Here is a 12,533-nt window from a genome sequence, read left to right on the forward strand (position 1 = left end):
ATTGTATTTATATACAAAGGAATATTATTAGTCCATGAAAAGGAACACATGCTGCAATGTAGATGAGCCTTGAAAACATGCCAAGTGAAAGAAGCCAGACACAAAAGGCCACATATTATAGATTCCATTTAGAATGCAATTTTTTAGAATAGTAACATTTAAAGAAGAAGAAGTTGACGGGTGGTTACCAGGGGCTAGGGCTGGGGAGCAGCAGGAGGGAGGAGGCAGGGAATGGGGAGTGGTTGTTAACGGGTACTAGGTTTCTTTAAAGGCAGTGAAACTTCTAAAGTGTATTTAGTGGTGGCTGCACAACTCTATTCTAAAAATCACTGAATTGTGTACTTTAAATGAGTGAACATTATGGTATGTGAATTACATCTCAATCATTAATAATGAAGAGTGTTTTGTCATCCTGATTTAATAGAGTCAGTGAGCTTCTTGTTTTGGCCTATGTTAGGCCATTGAGAATTTGACAAAGTTTGTGTGTTCATTAACGTTCTTCTGGAGAGCCTTTTGACTCCTTTTCAGACTCCTAAAGTGCTTTGTTAAACTCTTCCAAAATTCAGCTGAGGTAGAGTTCTCAGATTTAGCAATAAATATATAGGACATTCACATTTGAATTTCAGGCAAACAAATACCCCTTTAGTACAAGTATGTCCATATAATACTTGAGACACACTTTTACTTTTTAAGAAATGCTGCTTATCTGAAAGTCAGATTTAACCAAGTGTCTTCTGTTTTAACTGGCAACTCCAAATTGAGGAAGAGCAATAAAGGAAAGTTGAATCATCTCTGTCCGATCTATACAACACTTCAGAGGAACTAAAGCCAGTCAGTTCCTCAAAAGTAAATGCCACCAGAATTCCTGCTGTGGCACAATGGAATTGGCAGCATCTTGGGAGCACTGGGAAGCAGATTTGATCCCTGGTCCAGCACAATGGGTTAAGGATCGGGTGTTGCCACAGCTGCGGCTTAGATAGCAGCTATGGCTTGGATCTGATCCCTGACCTGGGAGCTCCATATGACAAAGGGCAACCAAAAAAAAAAAAAAGTAAATACCACATGGTCAAGTCATGTTGTGAGGTTTCGACCTCCTGCCCAGCAAGGGGATGGAGGCATTGGTAACCTCCAAACTGCATTCCAGGGGGTCTCAGAGACCCTAGCCACATCCTTGCTGAAGATCAGGGGAGCAAAGGTCTGTGCTCCTGCAGGCTCTCCTCCTCCCTCACCTAAACCACTTTTGTTTGATTCTTCCACGAGCCCCCTCCACCTCCTGCTAGTCTCCTCTTCTGATGCCCTATCTCTCCTCCCCAGCTACGCTCATCTTTTGGCTGGAACTGCCTCTCCCCCAGGGTTTGTCCTCTGCCACTCTCTCTGCATCCCTGCTGAGAAAGTCTTTCTGCCTCTCTGTCACCAGATTCAATCACCCAGCCCTCAGGAAGAAGGACTAAGACCTTTTGAACCAGGTAGTGAAACTCTGAACATATGCCAGACAAGTAGTATGTACACCAGCTTCAGGAGAGCAGTTTTTTCCTAGGGAAGGAGAGAGAGGAATGGGATGGAGAGGGTCTTGGGGTGGTTAGCTGTATATTTAACTTTTAAAGAGGTGAGGCAAATACGTAAAATCTCATGGTGGAGAGTGTGGTGTATTGTTTTCTTTGCATTTCTGTACATTTGAAATACCACACAGTTAAAATAGGACTTTATATTAAAAACAAACAAACAAACCTATAAGCAGGTTCACTTTAGAAAGTGTGGAAATACTTTAGTTATTTATTAAAAATATAATGTATAAAGATAAACCATAATCACATCATAAATTAAGACTTAGTAAAGGGAAGAAAATCTTATGAAGAAGTATTGTGTAGTCATATGGCAACCATTTGCTGAGAAGTACCCAGAATTGGTAATAAAGAGGTGAGGAAGAACAAAAGAAAGTATTCGTATAAATCTTCAAGGTGTCTGTAACCCAGGAAGGAGAAATTCACACATACAGGAGACTAGGAACAATCACTAAATGATACAGGTCAAGTTTAATATCTATGTGCTAAGTTGTTCAGAGTGGGTAGCCAGAACCGAACATCAGACTGATTCAAGGGAAAGGAAAAGTGGATACAGCTTTTTGGGGTTTTTTTGTTTGTTTGTTTTTGTTTTTGTGACTGCTCCACAGTATATGGAGCTCCCAGGCCAGGGATCAGATCCAAACTGTAGTTGCAACCCACACTGAAGCTGCAGCCACCCTGGATCTTTTAATCCACTGTACAGGGCCAGGGATCAAACCTGCATCCTGGTCTTGTAGAGATGCCGCCTATCCCATTGTGCCACAGCAGACACTCCCACAGCAATTTTTTTTTACTGGTGGGAAGAAGCTTAGATGAAGCATATACCCTTGAAGAGTTCCTGTTGTGGTTCAGTGGAAGTGAATCCGACTAGCATCCATGAGGACACAAGTTTGATCCCTGGCCTCACTCAGTGGGTTAAGGATCTGGTGTTTCTGGGAGCCGTGGTGTAGGTCGCAGATGCAGTTCAAATCCCGCATTGCTGTGGCTGTTGTATAGGCCAGCAGCTGCAGCTCCAGTTTGACCCCCTAGCCTGGGAACCTCCATATGCCCCAGGTGTCACTCTAAAAAGCAAAATAAATAATAAATAAATAAATAAATAAATAAATAAATAAATAAATAAATAAAATACCCTTGGGGTCCTGGGCATATTTTGTATCCACAGTTTTCAATCTTTTCTTCCTATATTGCCTTCTCAAAGGAAACCGCTGAAGCATGCAAATCCTTTTAAAAATGCATATAATTTTCGCCTCCCTCTCTCCCCCCAACCTCTCCCTCCCCAACACACACAGAAGCGCATTTTATGTGCTTTCAGGCACCCCACATAGAGGCACTTTTGGCCTGTGATGCATCAAATCTCTGCTGTTGCTGTGTGGTTTCTTGTAGTAAATTCCTAAGCAGCATGGCACACACCCACTCCCACTGGATCTGCATGCCTTCCATGCTCTCATCTCTCTTTCTTCTATTCCCCTTACCACTTGGCTAAAAGAGCACAGGTGTCTAAACAGGGCCAAGATGATCATGTTACTCCCTGGGCCACATGGGTCTGCTTGGCACAGAGCCCCTGGGGAACATCAGAGAGAAAGGAAGCTCATTAAAATAGCTTGCGAGGCTCCAGCTGGCTTTCCATGAAGTTTGACACATAAGAGTCTAAGAGTTTAAAAATGATCCAGCCCTTTCCAAATGTTCAGTGGAAATGAATATTGATTCAATGCTGGTCTGCAAATTTTTGCTAGACGCACCTCCTTTAAAAACAAAACCTGCTAAGAAAGCAGCAAAGGTGGCCGTGAAATCTCCCACAGTGGCTTCTGCCCCACCTTCACACACACCATACATTTGGGGAAGAAGTCTCCTGGAGTCACCCCAGAAGTGACCCGTCGTTGCTTCTCTGTCCCTGGCTTGTCTTTTCAAAGAGTTGATCCTCTGTGGTTGAGTGATAAAAATGTTTAAAACTCAGCATGATTGTACAGTGAATTTGTGGATAGTTCTGATTATGACACAGAGAGCAAGAAAGAAAAGGAGGAAAACTATTCCAAGAAAAAAAACAAACCACTGATTGAAGAGAGGTAGGGGGTGGCATGAGATTAAGTGAGGAGGGTAAGGGAACAAAATTAACCTTCTTTAGAAACCACAAACAAGGGGAACAGTACAATATTCTACATTCAGAAATGCCATGGCTACGTTGATATGTAAATTTGGCAGTCAAACAACAGAGTATTCTTGCTGCTGATATGGTAATCTTCAGAGGTACCGAGAAAAAGTGGGTGGGTCATGTGAAATTCATGAAATGCTTGAGGTGAATTCACTGTTGAAGTATTAGTCATGTTTTGTTTTGTGTGTGTGTGTGTGTTTTTCCCAACGTATTTCATAGATAAGTATTCCTCTGTCCTTTTTCTTTTTGAAAAGTTTAGCTTATTGTCATGAGGCTATAAAAGATTCCATCTCAAAGGTTTGGTTCTGTTCTAAAGGCATTTTGCAAAATGCCCCCCGCCCCTTTGGCCTACACGGGCAAATATGCCTACATTTGCATCCAGCACAGTACCTATTTACTCTCTGCACTGGCTAGAAAGTTCAGAGGCAAGAGCCCAAAAGGACATTTTCAGAATGAGCACATAATTCAGCTTCCAGCTTGTCAGCAGGAGCAAAATAAATAAATAATGCTAAAAAGGACTAAAACAGCCTGTTGACCAGGAAGGAAAAAGAAACCTGATCAGCATAAAAATAAGGAAGAGAAAATGAAGCTCAAGGAACGGAAAAACCTTCCATGTTCAAACTTTCCCTTATCTCTTCCCCTTCACCAACACACTGAACGCGTCACCTCCAACTCAGCAATGGCTTTTCTCAATGTTGTCCTAACTACTGTTCCTACTGAAAATTCTAAGCCATATATATATATATAACTCATCCAGGAGGAAAGACTAAAGTGTGCCCTTATTTGAGGAAATAATAGGAGTTAACTTACTTATCTGATAAGCTATTGTTTAAAACTGAACAACTATTTATAAGAGATGGCTTGTTAAGCATTACTATTAGTCATTTACACTTTAGTATGAATGTGCTTTTTTTCTCCTTAAATTCTTGTACTTATTACCTAAAGACTAGGTTTAGTTAGGGAGAAAAGAGAACGATGTATATGGTTTTGAAGGATAGGTGTTCTGAGGCGGAGAGAGACCTGGGTAGATCTGATTGCTCTGCTGGGGCTTTGAAAATTTAAAGAGCTGTCAAGGAGTTCCTGTTGTGGCTTAGTGGAAACAAATCCAACTAGTATTCATGAGGATGTGTGTTCCATCCCTGGCCTCATTCAGTGGGTTAAGGATCCAGCGTTGCTGTGAGCTGCAGTGTAGGTCACAGACGAGGCTGAGATCCAGTGTTTCTGTGGCTGTGGCCTAGGCCGGCAGCTGTAGCTCCAATTCCACCCCAAGCCTGGGAACTTCCATATGCTGCAGGTTTGGCCCTAAAAAGTTTAAAAAAAAAGAGCTGCCAAATAGACACTGGATGCCCATGAAGGTTAGGGCAGGGGAGATAGGAGAGAGATGAAGGAGGATTAACAAGTGACAAGGTATCTGCTTTCAAAATTCTCTTGAGAGTTTACCCAACAGACACACACAAGACAGGCACATTTCATTCTACTGACTCAGACCTGAAGAATCTTAAACTTACCATGATACTTGTGATGGAGTAAGTACCAAACTCAGCCTGCATTTTCATTTAGAAACCCTTCTTTCAAAGCAGCTTCCTTCCATCAAAGCTCACTGTTGAGTTCCCATCGTGGTGCAGCAGAAAGGAATCCGACTAGGAACCATGTGGTTGCGGGTTCGATCCCTGGCCTCGCTCAGTGAGTTAAGGGTCTGGCAGTGCCATGAGCTGTGGTGTAGGTCGCAGACACAGCTCAGATCTGGCATTGCTGTGGCTCTGGTGTAGGCCAGCGGCAACAGCTCCAATTAGACCCCTAGCTTGGGAACCTCCATATGCCATGGGTGCAGCCCTAAAAAGACAAAAGACAAAAAAAAAAAAAAAAAAAAAAGTTCACTGTTGAGATTGTTCCCAGTGTAATTTTTGATAAACCCAGAGTTGTTTGTCAAATGAAAATCTGACAGGCGCTCCTCTTCCAGATCTTTTTTTTTTTTTAATTTTCTTGCCTCGCCCACAGCATTTGGAAGTTCCCAGACTAGGAATCAAACACAAGCCAGAGCAAGCTACAGCAGTGATAATGCCAGACCCTTAAGTGCTAGGCCACCAGGGAACCCCCGATCTTGAATTTTTTCTTTTTTTTTTTAATGGCCATACTTGGGGCATATGGAAGTTTCCAGGCCAGGGATTGAATCCAAGCTGCATATTTGACCTATGCCACAGCTTCAGCAATGCTGGATCTTTAATCTAGTGCACCAAGCCAGGGATTGAACTTGTGCCTCTCCAGTGACCAGAGCTGCTGCAGTCTGAGTCTTTTTTTTTTTTTTTTTTCCCTTTCCGTTTCACTGCTGAACCTGCAGCATATGGAAGTTTCCAGGTTAGGGGTCAATTCAGAGCTGTAGCCACCAGCCCACACCACAGCCATAGCAACGCCAGATCCAATCTGCATCTGTAACCTATGCTGAGCTTGTGGCGATGCCAGGTCCTTAACCCACTGAGCAAGGCCAGAGATCACACCCCATCCTCATGAATACTAGTTGGGTTCTTAACCTGCTGAGCTACAATGGGAACCCATGCAGTTGGATTCTTAACTCACTGCACCATGGCTAGAACTCTCCAGATCTTGCATTTTTAAGGGACAAATGACTGAAATCCCGAGTTATCCAAAGGAAGGATGGTTTTGGTACCTGTGACTTTAAGAGAGCAGAAAGGGACGCATTTCTCATTTTATGAATAACCTTAACTCCTTCAAATTTTGCCTCAATCTTCTCCACTTCTAAGGGGAAATAAATGCAATCTAAAATTTACTATTTGGGGAGTTCCCACTGTGGCTCAGTAGGTTAAGAACCCCATATAGTATCCATGAGGATTCGGGTTCAATCCCCGGCATCGACCAGTGGGTTAAGGATCTGACGTTGCCACAAGTTGCACAGTAGTTTGCAGATGCAGCTCGGATCTGGCATTCCTGTGGCTGTGGCATAGTAGGCCAGAAGCTGCAGCTCCAGTTCAGTCTCTAGCCTGAGAACTTCCACATGCTATAGGTGTGGCCTTAAAAAGAAAAATAAATAAATAAAATAAAATGAAACTTACTATTTAGGGCCCTATTAGACTTAGGACCCTCAAGATATTTTCAAAAAGCTGCAAAAATATTGATGAGAATGTGTTAATACTTCCTGCCTCTATGTGTTATCTATTGCTAGATGTAAGCACTTTTGATTTTTTCTTTCTGGCATTACTTTTCTATTTTTTTTTGTGACTGAAGCTGTAGCATATGGAAGTTCCCGGGCTAGAGGTTGAATCAGAGCTGCAGCTGCAGCCCTTCACCACAGTCACAGCAAAAGCAACACCAGATCCAAGCCACATTGGCAACCTACACCGCAGCCTGGGGCAACACCAGATCCTTAACCCACTGAGTGAGGACAGGGATGGAACCTGCGTCCTCTCAGACACTATGTCAGGTTCTTAACCCACTGAGCCACAATGGGAGCTCCATTGGCGTTACTTTTAACATTATGGATAGTCTGATTTTTCCATTTGGTGTCACGTATTTTCATTTATTTTTGGACATATATCTTCATTTATTGTAGACATAGCTCCATTTATTTTCAATTCCTTTCAATTCCTTCCTCACCTGCATAAGAAGTCTTCCATTCCTTGATACAGCTTTAAACCTTTTTATAACCTTCTTATACATAGAATTGTTCCAAAAACATTCAAGTCTGAAAGTAGTTAATGTCAGTCTTCTTTAGTCAACACGATGTTACTTGAATGGTATAGCACCTCATCATTTGTGAGATAAAATACAATATTAGTATTAGTAAATCACTTAGTTTCCAAAACTACTTGCGTGAAATTTATCTCAGAGGAATGCAGGTATGGCCACATGGAATCTGACTGTGCTAATGGTATTTGTCACCCACACAGTCCTTTAGTAGAACAGCATGATTGTCCTAAAAATTTAGGTAGCATTGCTCCGCTGAGTCACCATTTCTGTTTCTGCCACTCATAAACGTGTCCAAGTCATTTAAAGATTTTCTTTTCTAAAAAAAAAAAAAAAAAAAAAGATTTTCTTTTTTGCTTGCTATGTGAAATAGTTCCTTAAAAATATGTATGGTAAGTGTATCTCAAGATTCAGGAGTTCCCATCGTGGCTCAGTGGTTAACGAATCCGACTAGGAACCATGAGGTTTCAGGTTTGATCCCTGGCCTCGCTCAGGGAGGATCCGGCGTTGCTGTGAGCTGTGGTGTAGGCTGGCGGCTACAGCTCAGACTAGACCTCTAGCCTGGGAGCCTCCATATGCCACAGGAGCAGCCCTACAAAAGGCAAAAGACAAAATAAATAAATAAATAAAAATAAGATTCAAAGGACATCCTTTGATCCTTATTTTATAAATAAGCCATGTTGATTCTGCCCTCAAAGTTTATGGTCTTCAGAGACTCATGCCATGCTATTTCTCAGCCTTCACATATCCAAGATAAACTGCTTTTTCCCCCCCTTTTTGACTGCCCTGCAGCATATGGAGTTCTTAGGCTGGGGATCAGATCCGGGCTGTGCCATGGCTGTGACCTAAGTCGCAGCTGCTGCAGCACTCCATCTTTAACCCATTGTGCCAGGCAGGCTGGGTTGAACCTGTGTCCAGGCATTCCTCAAGATGCCGCCCAGCCCCTTGCACCACAGTGGGAACTCCTGAACTTTCCTCATGCCTGAGCCCTGTCAAGTTGTGCAGTGGCCTTTTCTGAACAGTTTCTGATACTGTCACCTCCCTTTGCAGCAGCAGTCACAGAACAGCCTCAGTACCATCTCCCGTGGGTGTGGATGTGTGTGGAGGAACCACAGTCCTGCTTGTCTGTATTTTTTTTTTTTTTTTTTCATTTCTTGGGCCGCTCCCGCGGCATATGGAAGTTCCCAGGCTAGTGGTCTAATTGGAGCTGAAGCTGCTGGCCTACACCAGGGCCACAGCAACGCTGGATCCGAGCCGCGTCTGCAAACTACACCACAGCTCACGGCAACGCCGGATCGTTAACCCACTGAGCAAGGGCAGGGATCGAACCCGCAACCTCATGGTTCCTAGTCGGATTCGTTAACCACTGCGCCACGACAGGAACTCCCCTGCTTGTCTGTATTTTAATCCGAGTGCAATAATTATCCTCTTTTCATTTCTGTTCTGCATTTTTTTTTTGCTGCCCAACATTTTCTGGGGTCTTCTACTTTTGGTGGACATAACCACAGCAATCTACAGGAACTTTGTCTAGGCATGTACATATTTTCCACACAAATACTGAGCTCTTTGTGCCTTTCATTTTTGCCTTTTAAGTCAGCTCTTTATTTCTGTTTCTTTTTGTCTTTTTCCAGGGCCGCACTCAAGGCACATGGAGGTTGCCAGGCTAGGAGTAGCCGCCAGCCTACGCCAGAACCACAGCAACATGGGATCCAAGCCGAGTCTGTCACCTACACCACAGCTCATGGCAACGCCCGACCCCCAACCCACTGAGCGAGGCCAGGGATTGAACCCGCAACCTCCTGGTTCCTAGTTGGATTCGTTAACCACTGAGCCACGACAGGAACTCCTTAAGTCAGCTCTTTAGACAGTCACTTTGTCTCCCCAACAAGATAGTACCTATTATTGAAACTGAGAGTTTACACACCTGGCCAGTTTTGTTACAGGACTCATTTTATATGCAGTGAAGTCATGTCTTCATGTCTTAAAGAGTTCAGTACTGCAGCCATTCCTCACTCCCGTGCTGCTCTCACAATGATGAGCTTCAAAACACAAGTAGCAACCCATTCCTTCCACTTTTTACCAGGAGTACATGGATGTCATTTTGAATTTTACAGATTTACTTCACATTTCAGCTCCAGCCTCTAGATAGTTTTCTAAATGAGAGAGAGAAAAGTCATTTTGTCTTGTGTAATGCTGCCTTCCTCCAACAAGCCTGGCGCCTTGTACTGTTGCCAGTTCAAGACAGCCGTGTGCTGGCTGATGCATGTGCCCTTAGGGGTTGGGCAAGAAATGTTGGTCTTGGAGTTCCTGTCGTGGTGCAGTGGTTAACAAATCCAACTAGGACCCATGAGGTTGCAGGTTCGATCCCTGGCCTTGCTCGGTGGGTTAAGGATCCGGCGTTGCCCTGAGCTGTGGAGTAGGTTGCAGACGTGGCTCTGGCGTAGGCCGGCGGCTACAGCTCCAATTCAACCCCTAGCCTGGGAACCTCCATATGCTGCAGGAGCAGCCCCAGAAAAGGCAAAAAGACAAAAAAAAAAAAAAAAAAAAGGAAAAGGAAAAAAAAAGAAAAGAAATGTTGGTCTTTTGCCGCAGTGTTTGGCCCCTCTGACTTCAGCCTGGGCTCTCTTGCCCCTTCCTCTGTGCCTCATCCTCTTTCTTTTTCAGAGGGTTCTTGTCTTCTGCTCTGTTGTTCTTATTGTTTTATGTTTTCCGTCAGTGAATCCTGGGAGGGGATTATCCTTTCCCTAAACCTCTATGATTTTCTCCAGTTTGTTTTGTCTGGGAAAACCTCCTTTCCCACTCAGCATGGAATTTTACTGTTGACAGTTTTACTCTGGCTGCTGCAGCAAGCATGCTTACAGGCATGCTCCCTTCCTGCCAGGTCCCAGCTTCTAGGAACCCCTCTCTCCCCACTCCTCTCCCCTCTCCTCTGCAGGGTCCCAGAGGTGACATGGGAGTGGTACTAGCTGCCCAGTTTCCTGCCCTACTATTGTGTTTCTCCACCTTCCCATCCCTCCTCTCATTCAGGCTTCTTTTCTCCCTTGTTTCTGCTCCTAAATCAAGATCCACTTCTCTCCTTGCCACTGATGCAGAGCTGGACAGCCTCTCCAGCTCCTCCGTCCTTGAGGTTTGGGAAAAGCTACCTGTGCAGTATCTCCAGGTTCGGGCAGGGCAGCTCAGGCTCCCACCAACCAAACGGCTGCTCTCTTGTTTCCACCTGTGCTGTCGCCCAGCTTAGAAGAGGCAGTTTGCTGGCGGGGGAAGAGGCTGGTTATGGAATTCTTCAAGGGAGCTGCTCCCCATATTTCCCTCTTTAATGTTTTCAGCAAACAAGTGGTCACACCACTGGTAGTAAATTCCTGGATATTTTTACCCAACTCCCCATCAACACAATGTTATTGGACATGCTGTACAACCAGGCATATTGAGTAATGTCCTCATTAATCAATTTGCCAAGAAAGCAGGTTAGCCAACCAGTTAAGGATCTGGCATTGTCACTGCTGTGACTCTGGTTCTATCCCTGGCCTGGGAACTTTCGCAAGCCATGGGTGTGACTTAAAAAAAAAAAAAAAAAAAAAAACCACTGGGAGAACTTGGTTTTTCTCATGCAGGTGGCAGCTCCTCAGCATCTTTTATTTTATTTTGTAGTATTTTATATCATGTCATAATGTATTCATGCTATACAGTGGTATGGTATTGGTACGTGGAATTTAATATTATAGTCTAAGGGGTTAGCATATATTAAGCTCTTACTAATATCTGATAACTAGATGAAGACTAACACAGTCTCTCATTCTTGCTCAGATGCCAGTGATCCTGGCAGGAGCACAGGCCAAGCCTCTGGACTCCCTTTCCCTGCCAGCTCTGTCTATCACACACAAGCAGCAGGTGACAGGAGCTACTGGGATATCTTCATAGGTGTGCATTTCAGCCACATGACAATGTCTAATACAGGTTCCAGAAATTTTCTTAATCCCTCCCTCACCCAGAATTTTCATTCAACCCATTGTAATATCTATGGGAAAGGACATCAAGTTTCAAAATATTAGCGAGACATAGAACTCACTCTAGAGAAGCTTTTTGTTTTCAAATTTGTTTGACTATGTCTTACACAAGGTGACAGACTAAAAATTCTCAGTGCCTTCCATTCCCCATGCCATGCCTATAACAAATATCAAGAATAGGAGGATGCGCAGATGGAGGGATGCTAGACAGAGAGACCAAATTTAGAATCTTCTATTTATTCAATGGAGTTGAACATGTATTATTTAAGAGAGGTGAAAAAGAAAATTCGATGTTGTCTACAGAAAACTTCCTTCACCAGATGGAATTTCTCTTTTTCACTTGTAGAAATTAAAAAAAAAAAGTAGCTTTTAATTTCAAAAGTAATATGTACCCATGGTAAGACATTCCCACAGCAAAGAAGATTGTAAGATAAAAAGTAAAGCCTCTGGACTTACTCCCCAGATTCAACCACTGTGTAGCTTCCAGAAATGTGGGACGCATAACAAGGATATAGGTATCCCACTCTCATCTTTACACAATTTGTGTTAAATGACACACACTGTGTGCATTTTTTTCAATTGGCAGTATGTACTGGAATTAAGTTCAAATCATTGTATATGGAACACTCTCCTTCCTTCAGTGTTGTTTTTCTTTTTTCAGTCTACTTTTTGTTTTACTTTTTATTTTTACTAGCTAAACAATGCAAAGCTACACAACAGTGATTATACATCTTTCTGTGCTTGTATGATTTTATAGGACAGATTCCTAGAAAAACCTCTAGCTTAAGTATATGTGTACTTGAATTTTGGCAGATATTGCCAAACTTTCCTCCAAAAGAGTTACAAAATATGTATTTCTACCAGTAGTGTATGTTTCCCCACTTGCCAGACAATATGGATTCCTAAAGATTTGCCAATGTGATACATTATAAATGATATCTTGTCGATATTTTAATTGGCATTTATTGAATTAGCGGTGAGGTGGAGTATTCTTTGCATATGCAGTGGGACGTTCATATTTCTTTTTCTGAACTACCAGTTCATATTCTTTGTTCATTTTTTTATACATGATTGGTCTTTTTCTTATAGATTTCTAAAAGTTCCACATATATTAAAGGA

General features: G+C 42.9%; 1 long non-coding RNA gene across 1 annotated transcript; it reads right to left on the reverse strand.

The window, feature by feature from the left end:
* On the reverse strand, positions 7,095-10,865 carry LOC106508340. The gene is made up of 3 exons (XR_001305131.2): positions 10,554-10,865; positions 9,335-9,563; positions 7,095-7,729 (listed from the first exon to the last, which is right to left on the reverse strand). It is a non-coding gene; the product is annotated as an uncharacterized LOC106508340 (long non-coding RNA).

This window comes from Sus scrofa, chromosome 5, assembly GCF_000003025.6.
Source record: "Sus scrofa isolate TJ Tabasco breed Duroc chromosome 5, Sscrofa11.1, whole genome shotgun sequence".
Classification (NCBI taxonomy): domain Eukaryota; kingdom Metazoa; phylum Chordata; class Mammalia; order Artiodactyla; family Suidae; genus Sus; species Sus scrofa.